At 40.6% G+C, this 10,445-nt stretch overlaps 1 pseudogene; it reads left to right on the top strand.

The window, feature by feature from the left end:
- Nucleotides 1-3,831: 3,831 nt before the first annotated feature.
- Nucleotides 3,832-4,421, top strand: LOC126120497 (coiled-coil domain-containing protein 25-like; annotated as a pseudogene).
- Nucleotides 4,422-10,445: the final 6,024 nt, after the last annotated feature.

Here is a 10,445-nt window from a genome sequence, read left to right as displayed (position 1 = left end):
CCAACCGATTCAGTTTTCACCCAAAGAAATTACGTTCGTAGCACAATCCTGTCTGTCATGTAATTACCACACACTGGTATACTAAATTCATACTAACTCTCTGTGAAATCTTCCCAAAAAGAATAGCTGAGGGCTACTTTGATGATTACACCACATGCTTCACGTGGTCAACTTGGTTTACACAAAGCGTATAACTCCACAATAATTTTGATAATTAAAATAAATTAGATCGAAAAGCAATTTACAAAAGAAAAACCTCGAACTGGTAACTAACGTCTTACTATTAACCTGATGGGTCAAACAGTTATATAAGCACGTGGTACTGGTCTCGCAAAGTACACCCCACGTGGGTTGAACATAAAGAAAAGTTGCTATATTGAAAAATAATGTCAAGACGAGACGTTATAATCACACAAGCATTCGCATTTAAGATTGATCTTAGAGTTACTGATCAACACGTGGTTCCACTTTACTCACAAAGTAGTGACAAAGCAACTACCGGAAAATAATCTGAACTTCACACGAGAATTACACTGCGCTGCAATTTAAGATTAACATTAGATATTTTAGAGCTAAACCTGAAATAAAGGTGATTAAATTTTCAGTTAGGCTGAACTTAAGAAATCCATTGTCCTACGGACTTAGCAGACACGCGCTTAGCCGGAGATCTTACCACTTCAGACGCTCCCCACGGACCGACTGCCTGGTCCCTTCCTGAGGGGTGGCTCACAAATACAAACGGAAGTGGCCAGAGGGGCAGCTTCCTATACCAACATGACAACGGACGGACAGGACCATACTAAGGATAGAAACCTCTTTGCTTTTAGAAAGCGTAGCTACCTGTTCCGACGTTGGTCCTACTGTCCTCTAGCAGACAGCCTTGTCTGCTACCCTCAAGCATGCAACAAGAAATACATTTGCTCATTCATCCTCTCACACAGAAGGGAAGGGGGATGACAGTATCTTATCATATACAGTATATAAAAGAAAGCGGATGTAGGTTCCGTATGAGACTGTGTGACATGAATTACATATAAACTGTGTTTTAAATTGTAGTAGTGTGATAGATCGTTCTTGTTTATGTGTAAAAGTAACACGTTCCACTACTCAGTCTCCTCCCAGATAGTCAGAAACGCCACAGTAAATTTAGAAAAGGAATTTATGCCGTAAATGACAACAGATTTAAGAAATCAACATGAAAGGAATCCAACAGAGACCTTTCAACATGAACAACTATATTTTAGTTTAGTTTTCAACTTACATAGACTGTTACAGCAAGATGAACCTCAGACAATCGTTCTTTCCTCTTCGTGTCCAAGAACGGAAGAAGACAAATCTCGAATGTCCATGGAATATTCGTCAACATTGCAACATAATGCATTTATTTACTCTTTGGCATACGTCGCCAGCTATTCATACAATAATTATCAATACACGGTATCTACAAATTCATGACCACTCCAGGAGTTGCAATACACTAGCTTTGCGAATGATTCTCATGATCAAAAATGCATTCTTCAAAGTCGGAGTAAAAACCAATTAAAATAACATAAAAGACGTCGAGCGCTGCGTTAGGGAACGCATGTCTCGGAAGTATGAGCCGAAGAGACAGTTACTCATCAGAAACGGCGGATTTCTTTCCTTCGAGCGGCAAAAATGAAACAAATAACAAAACACAGCATAAATTAAAACTTCTGTGCTTTCTCTTGGTCTATATACTCTCAATAATAATTGAATACCTATCATATTTACCTACATTTTATTGCATGCTTTCTGAACAAAACTTGAAAATAAAAATAAAAAATTTACAAAAAGGATCAAATGTCTTGTGATATCATTTGTCTGAAATTAAGAAATAAAATAGATTAGAGAAATATTTGAAGCGCCTTTGAATGTTGCTCGAAATCATACATAGTAAATGAGGGGCCGATTGAGAACTTGAAGTTTTAACTAAGAACGTCAGAATCTTAAACAGCACGAGAGGATATTTGTCTGTGCATTACGTAGCCCGCGCAGTTTGCTGTTGTGTGGATTGACATATTTCTATCTTATATGCACGAAGGTGTAAAAACGATTCAACAAATTTTCAGTCTCAAGAATGTTTCAGTAGACTTTCCTACAGATATCAGGAAAGAGATACTTGCGATGCGAAAAGTAATGTCTCCCTTACAAGCGCTGTCGTCATCGTTGGTCTTCACTCACTTTTCCCGACCAAAAAAAGTACATAATTTCGAGCTTCATAGCATCAAATCTTTTTCTGATCTATTTTATTTCTTATTTTTAGACAAATTATCTCAAAAAAAAACACATGATGCTATTTTACAACTTTTTTTCCTTATCGTATCATTACATCATCACCCTTTTACCATTTCTCCGTGCAACACATCACTGATTCTCCACAAATCTTCAAGAGTAAACAGCTCGAAAATTTTGTGTTTTTTTCCCGCAAATGTGCATTCGCCCTGCAGTTCAATGCAGAGTCCTGTGGCCTCGGTAGTAATGTGACACTTTGGCCAGTGAATACTGGGCTAGATTACAAAAGTCTGTCTTTGTCACATGCTACACAAGCGTGTGCTACATTTTCGGGGGCAACTAGAAGTGCTGTGCCGTCCCTGACACTATACAGTCGTCTCAGTAGTATCAATATGGCTGTTGGACGTCTGTTATGTACAACAGCACCCACACACCCAAGCAGCGTGCTCCGAGAAAAATTGGGGCATTGATGGTCTGCAATGGAACCGGGATGAATAGCGTCGTGTTCTCTTCACCTACGAGTGCAGAGTCTGTCTGACGTCTGATGACAGTCGTAAAAGAGTGTGAAGGCGGACAGAAGCCAATGCACGTCTTAGGTTCACCAGAGAGGTAGGACAATGTTACAGTCGGGTGTGATGAATGTGTGCCAGTTCAGCAGAGAGGTGCTAGCTGCTCGTGGTCTTGTGGCGACGGTGCGGATGATTTTCAGCACGTGAATGTCTGTCGTGTGGAGGGCACTGAGGTGTTCATTATTTAAGTTCAGTGTTAACATTGTGTTCGGGGAGCAAATGCACTATGGTTTTTTATTTCACCAGTAAATCTTCAATGAAGATTTTGTGTACATCGGCTCTTGGAGTGTTTTTTCGGCAGCAGAATATTGTGCTTCAGTGTGGAGTAATAGTTGTCATAACAGCCTCATCGACGCGCAGCTCAACAACACGATGTGCACGATTATTGGTACAATCAGACCGTCTCATGTCTACTGGCTTCCCGTGCTAAGCAAGGTCTACCCGTCACAGATTCGCAGAGATGAGACCTTGCTTAGAGATTTCCGCAGTATAGTAGAGAATTAGGAACTACCCAATCACGATATACCTGTCTTACGAAGAAATAGGCTTCGACTCACCCGCCACTACCGAACGCTGAACACCTACCTGCAAGTAATACCAAAGTTAGAGATCTAGAGCTGGAACAAGAACTCCCAACAGATCGGGAATTACCAAGAACCGAAATGGTTCGAGAAAAATAACTGTCATACTGTGGGTGTCGAAACCAATAGGGAACTGTAGGTCAAATGAAATAAAGTCCGCACTGGATGTTGTCGGTGCCCCGACTCACTCTACAAATGGTGAAGTCTCCGAGGTGTGACTGTTGTTCACTGAAACAAACTATCAGACATATGAGAGACAAGTGCGTCCTACGATCCTATAAAGACACGTGGGAGATTTTACGATTTCCAATACCAAAGTGGTGGAATGGGTTAGAAGCCTAGATATTAATATCTAACCGATTACTTTTTATTTAATGCAACGACATTCATTACATCTTATAAATGTACAGCATGTGTGTGCCGTAAGAATGAGGATGATGATGATGATGACGTTTATGGTAAAATGTAAATTCGAAAATGGAGACCTCTTCAAATGGGGATGGCCTGAAGATGGGTTTCATGTTGACAAGGTTTCGACTGCCTTTGTGTATCTGACTCCAGCCTGGTCAGACTCTAGATGATGTAGCAACATCAATTTTAGAAGCTCCAGCTCATCTTGTGAAACGTAACAACATCCAGGGCAATGAAATAGATACAGATATTGTGTACACAGTGTGGTACGACTTGAAAAATAGCAGATAGGATGGAAGTTGATCAAGTCGTATTTCATCGAGATAAAGGCGTACGGAAAATTCGGGTGGCAAAACGAAATAACAAAATCTTGAATCTATTAAAGAAAACAAAACGTTAAGAGCATCCAGATTTTCAAGCAGTACGTGAGGAAAAGGTTCGTAAAGAACGAGAAGGCAAAAAAAGGCTTCTCCGAGAACAACGTTATGGAGAGAAGGAAGAAGAGAGAAGAAACAAAAAAGCTGAACTGATGAGTTACAGTAAGAGACGTGAGACTATCACGTCAAATAAATATGTTGATGGAAATCATTCTGATGATTTCATGTAACTTGTACTGAAAAAAAGGAGCAGGATATACAATCTACAGATATTAAGGAAACAATGCTTCATAGTTCAATTTACATTTGACTATCTCGATACTGTGAAAATTGGTAATTTGAGGTAAGATCTTATGGGACCAAACTGCTGAGGTCATCGACCCCTAAGCTTACGTACTACTTAATCCAACTTAAACTAATTTACGCTAAGTAAAACACACACACCCATGCCCGAGGGAGGACTCGAACCTCCGACGGGGGAAGCCACGCCAACCGTGACAAGGCGCCTCAAACCGCTCGGCAACAACACGTTGCCCGATACTGTGAAAGTAATGATTTGTTAATATTTAAAACAGAGCCATTTTCTATTCCGTAAATACCTCTCTTTGAAGGAACTAGAATATTTTCTCCACTCGGATTTGTGTGCGTGTGTTGTCCTCATCTTGATTTCATTATCATCGACGCGCATGTGACCGAAGAGCCGTCAAATAAATGAACTGCACCAAGCAGCCGAACACTATGTGGGATTGAAACCTTCTCGTCTCCTCTATATCTCTTTTGTTACGCAACCTTCCCTTTTACAATAACCTATGAAACCTTCCCTTTGGATTTCTACCTCTTGCTTAATAACAACAAATGAAATCTCCCCTTTGAAATTAATTCTCTTTCTCAGTCTTCGCATACAAATTTAAATGCTGCTTATTAAAAGTTATTTTCTGATTATTTCGACGAAACATAGAATGTGTCGTTGTCGTGGCCCTCAGTCGTTACCTGCAATAACCCAAAACTGTTCCTTGCCTTTTTTACTGTTACTGGATCGCCATCTGACTGCTACATCGAACTGCGACATGAATATACTTTGTTTTACTATACTCTATTAGCTGCTGGTGGGCTGTCATAATAAGTGGCTGTATTTATTACTAAAGCTGACGTTATTCTTTAATAGCAAAGCTGACGTTATTCTTCAATTAATTTGACTGAAGTTACGTAATTCATAGTTAAACTTTTTCTTGACAACAATAAAATTATGCAAAGTTTTACGTTGATGGTTTTTGGGATGGATTATAATCAGTAATGCAATATTGCTGGCAAAAATTAATTATGTTCTGCAAACGATTCTTCAAAAGTTTACTGTTGGCAATGAAATGATTTTACAAACGTTCAAATGGGACTTATTCTTTATAATAATCTTACAACTAGCAATGCGCAAACATACCTTCAGTAGTCTTGAGTGTCTCAAAAAATTAATTCAATAATATTAGTTCCTCTTATGATAATAGTTAGCTGATGTCTCTGTACATCCGTTTATAATCTCTTGTAAATCATAGCTAGTGGCTGGCAGGCACACCGCTCCTCTCAACCTCTCGCTTCAGACCTGCTACCGACTCGCTTCACATCTCGCTTACTACTGACTTCCTACGAACTCTAAAGTGCGGTCTCTCCTGCCAACAATGCTTTCTGGTGCAGACAACCCCTGCTACCATTACACAATATATCAATGCGCGGTCTTTCCCGCTCTTTCCTTAAAATGTATCCATACGCGGTCTCTCCCGCCCTTTTTAAAATTATATCAATGTGCGGTCTCTCTTGCCAACAATACTTTGGTGCAGACATTCCCTGCTACCACAATTATTTCCAACATGACAAATATTAATTATTCCTACTTAATCCTAACAATAAAATAAAAAACATCTTTCATAAATTGTGGTTTGACAATAGACAATAGAAATATACACGTCTTACAGGGTCTCCCAGCAAATAATGCCACAGGCACATTTCATTTTTCAGTATGAATGTGGGACATGGGCCAGTATCAAATACAAATGTCGGACATCTTTATTGCTCTGATGAAAATTGAGAGTCGTACAGGGTCGGCAAAAAATACTCCAACTTATTGTCTAGTCTCACAGTAAAAAACAATGGGTTCGCCTCACAACAACGCATGAACACATCTCGTCCACCTCGCGAGCTGCTACCTCTAGGATATAGCAGTCAACCGGATTGATCATCTGAGATGAGGCCTATTTGGGAGGAGCTGAAACTTGATCGCATGGCCTCTGGAGTCGTTTTCAAAAAAATGGATGACCTCAGGAGCGTTTCACTCGAAGAATGGGACAGGCTTGAGCAGCACCGTCTCCATCAGCTTGTGGAAAACATCTCAACGACGATTCAAGCATGTTGCTGACAGGACGTAGATACACGGTACTGAATGCTCAATAGCATCAGATTTTGATCTCGCAGATATGGTATGAAGTATTCATTCGAACGGACAGTCGTCCTTTTTTTTCCAAGGACAAGCTATTATTTTTATTTCATAAAGCTTATTCTTTCACTTCCTAAGCCTCTTGAATTTAAACCGACGCAAGCCATGCCGATGAAAGACGCTCTTCAGTCTTTGAAGGACTTGATCTCAGAAGGGCACCGCACCTACTCGTCACCACCGATTTCGTCCAAATTTATGGTATATGCAGGGCTTGGTCAGAAATGAAAGTCACTGAACTGGGAACTCCAAATGCCCAAGCGTTTAAAGAAAAAGAATTTATTTCGCGGATCGGTCGGCGCCTCAGCTACTTATGATAGTCTGGGTTCCAGGCTCCAGGTGACGCAGCGGAAAAAATACATAACGGTAATCGGAAGGTCGTGTCGTCAAGCACATAGGCGGAAACTTTTTCTTTTCAATTTTTATGTTACCTACACAGCATATAAACCTACATAATGTTCAATATATAGTATTTATTATTTTTTTCGTAAAAGGCCTGAAAAGAAAAGGCATAGGAAAATTTGAGATTGTAAATAAATTTCCAGGAAGATATTTTAAGGCGTACACGAGAACTTCGTATATAAACTCAGATATTTTTATTATTTTATTTTACAGTTGATTTACAATTGCTGGTGTAGTATTCATCTAAAAACAGGGGAAACAGTAAGTAATTCTCTCGGCACGTTGGACACGTTACAAACGACACCTTTTTAGAATTACATGGTCTTCCCCAACCGTTTCTATAGCTAAACAAACTTGGTTTGCTTTCACAAAAAGTTCTCTCTCACCGCACAGTTTGGCACCAAACCACGTAGCTCATGATTTCGCCAAATATTTTTGAGGGCAGCTGGTGATGTACAGTGGAACGTATTTTGACGCAGTCTTCTCCGTATGTGATTCTGTTTTCTCTCTCGACGAGACATTTTACTTCACCGAGAAATTGTTCGTGTTTAACCGGCGATGGCCTCTCGAAGGGCAATATGAAACTTACGGAATATGAAGTCTTGTACGTTTGAACTTCAATCCCTTCTAGGAAAGTTATTTGCACCGTCCTCGTGGCCACTATAAATATATTTTCCTGGAAAATATATTTACAATTCCAAATTTTTTGTTTGACTTTCCTTGATATGAATTCTATGAAAATATTAATAAAGGCAGTATACTGAGCTTCATTCCGGTTTATTTGTAATGTAATTAAGGTAAAATTTGAAAATCAGAAAAGATTTCCGCATAGGATCTGACTCCACGACCTTCGGATTATCATTCTGTACTCTTTCCACTGTGCCAACAGCTGCTTCGGAGCGATCCTAACATAAATGGCTCACGCCGCACGCGACGAGCGTCAGGAATGGTAATTTTTGTAAACGCTTGACCATCTGCAGCTACCACTTCAGCGACTTTCATTTCTGGCTAAACAGTACGTCCACCATAAATTTTGACGAAATCAGTGGTGACGAGTAGGCGCGGTCCCCTTGTCAGCACGTTATCTGTGTAATAAGTTGACACATTAGAATGGGATTTTGTGAATTTATCTTCGACCGCATTAAGGTTTTATTGCATATGGTAAGAGCAAGAGGATATGCATAAATAAAATGTCTGCTAATCTGCTGTGTTTGCAGGCCATTCCCATTCTATACTGGCTGAACAGTGTTGGTGTTAGCACTCTGTTGTCTAAATCACTTGTTTTGTTGTCATCAAACCTGATACAAAATTATCGGGCACAAAGTATAGATCGCAGTACTCGAACCAAATAGTAATGCAAGAAAGTTCTTCATACCTCTCTCATGACATCCATAGTTAACGTTTTTTAATTTTTTTATCGGAGGGGTCTTTCTAGATACTCTTTTGACCACAGCGGCACATGTGAACGCCAGAACGGGGAGTTACACACTGAACTGGAGATCACTACACTGTCGTCATTCCAACATTCAGCTACTAAGATGAAACATAGAATATTAAAAATCTGCCTCGTAATGTAACCGGAGGTCAACCACACTAGCTGATGAGCGCTGTCTACAAATTACGACTCGTAAGTACGTACTCCTAGAAAAAAAACAACGTAACTAATTACTACTTTTTTGAAGCCAGTTGGAAAGGCTTTTCTTATTCTTATATCATCAGTCTTTCGAATGGTTTGACGCATTCCATCTTTCCTTATCTTGTGCTAATCTCTGCATTACTACGTAACTGTTATGCCCAATATTCTCCAACGTCTGTTTTGCATGTTCTAGTCTTGGTTTTCCCCTACTATTTTTCCCTTCAACTACACTTTAGAGAGCCAGGTTAACACCGTAGCAGAAGTCCCGTCAACCCGTCCCTTCTTCCGACAAGGATCATCGATACAGACTCTTTCCTCGCCTATTCTTTTTAGTAATTATCCATTTTTAATGCGTTTCCACACTTCGTTTTTAACATTCTTCGACCGTATCATATTTCAAATCCTTCTTACTACTTTACCCTACTACTGTTAATTGTAGTGCCTGGTTAACTACCCCAAGGTAAGGAATGTGCAATATTAGCAATTCATCGATGGTGATTTCGATTTTATGAGCGACGTTGTGATGTAATTCAACTCGCCGCTCTTTGCATAAATCCGAGTTTGACTGGGACCAGTAAACCTATTCCCAGTCGACTGCTTCAGATGAAAAATGCTTTGTTCATCACCAGCTCTTAACCGAAATTCCACGTAATAAGTCAATTCAGGTGCACCCTAACAGATACTTTCGACCGCTACGTAAAACAGCTTGGAATGTTCCAAATTGGCTCTGAGCACTATGGGTCTAAACTTCTGAGGTCATCAGTCCCCTACAACTTAGAACTACTTAAACCTAACTAACCTAAAGACACCACACACATCCATGCCCGAGGCAGGATTCGAACCTGCGACCGTAGCGGTCGCGCGGATCCAGAGTGTAGCGCCTAGAACCGCTCGGCCACCCCAGCCGGCCCTTGGAATGTTCTGTCTCTTTCCATATCGACCTTTTCGCTTATATTCAGTTTATCAGCTTTCTTCGTGTTGTTGAAGTTTATGTATTTGATTTCTCTTTTAGAAACTATCCCCAACCATACTAACATATCGCACCCCGGCAAGAAAAGTGACACAAGTTTTAAAAATGGCAATTTTTAGTTTTTGTCATTTAGAAATACATTTAAAGTGCCTCGACGTCCACGAAAAACGTCACAGCTCTATCTCGCAATTTTTGCACTTCAGGACAGCTGTGTCAATTTTGTTGCAGGCTACGTCATGATTCGCCACGGTACGAACAAGGTCACTTCATCGTTGCTACTGGCAGGCGTGCATGGGTCTTTCAACAAGAGCGGCACATGCTAAGTTATGAAACTTTCCATCTGTAAGCTAAGTTGAATGCCATTTTTAATATCATTGATTATTATAATGTCTGTATTTGCCAGGATAGCCGAGAGCGCTAACGCGCTACTTCCTGGACTCGGGTAGGCACGCCGGCCCCCGGATCGAATCCGCCCGGCGGAATAACGACGAGGGCCGGTGTTACGGCCAGCCTGGATGTGGTTTCTAGGCGGTTTTCCACATCCCATTAGGTGAACACCAGGCTAGTCCCCACGTCTCGCCTCAGTTACACGGCTCGCAGTCATCTGCAACACATTCGCACTCTTTCATACTTTACACTCGGCGCAGACAGCTGGGGTACACTATTTCTGTCCTGGGGGGTATGGGGTGGCGACAAGAAGGGCATCTGGCCACTACTTCAAAGTTAACCATGCCAAATCAGTATTTAGTGAGTATTTACAAAGCAGA

This window comes from Schistocerca cancellata, chromosome 1 (assembly GCF_023864275.1).
Source record: "Schistocerca cancellata isolate TAMUIC-IGC-003103 chromosome 1, iqSchCanc2.1, whole genome shotgun sequence".
Taxonomy (NCBI): Eukaryota; Metazoa; Arthropoda; class Insecta; order Orthoptera; family Acrididae; genus Schistocerca; species Schistocerca cancellata.
This window is presented reverse-complemented; position numbering and strand designations above follow the sequence as displayed.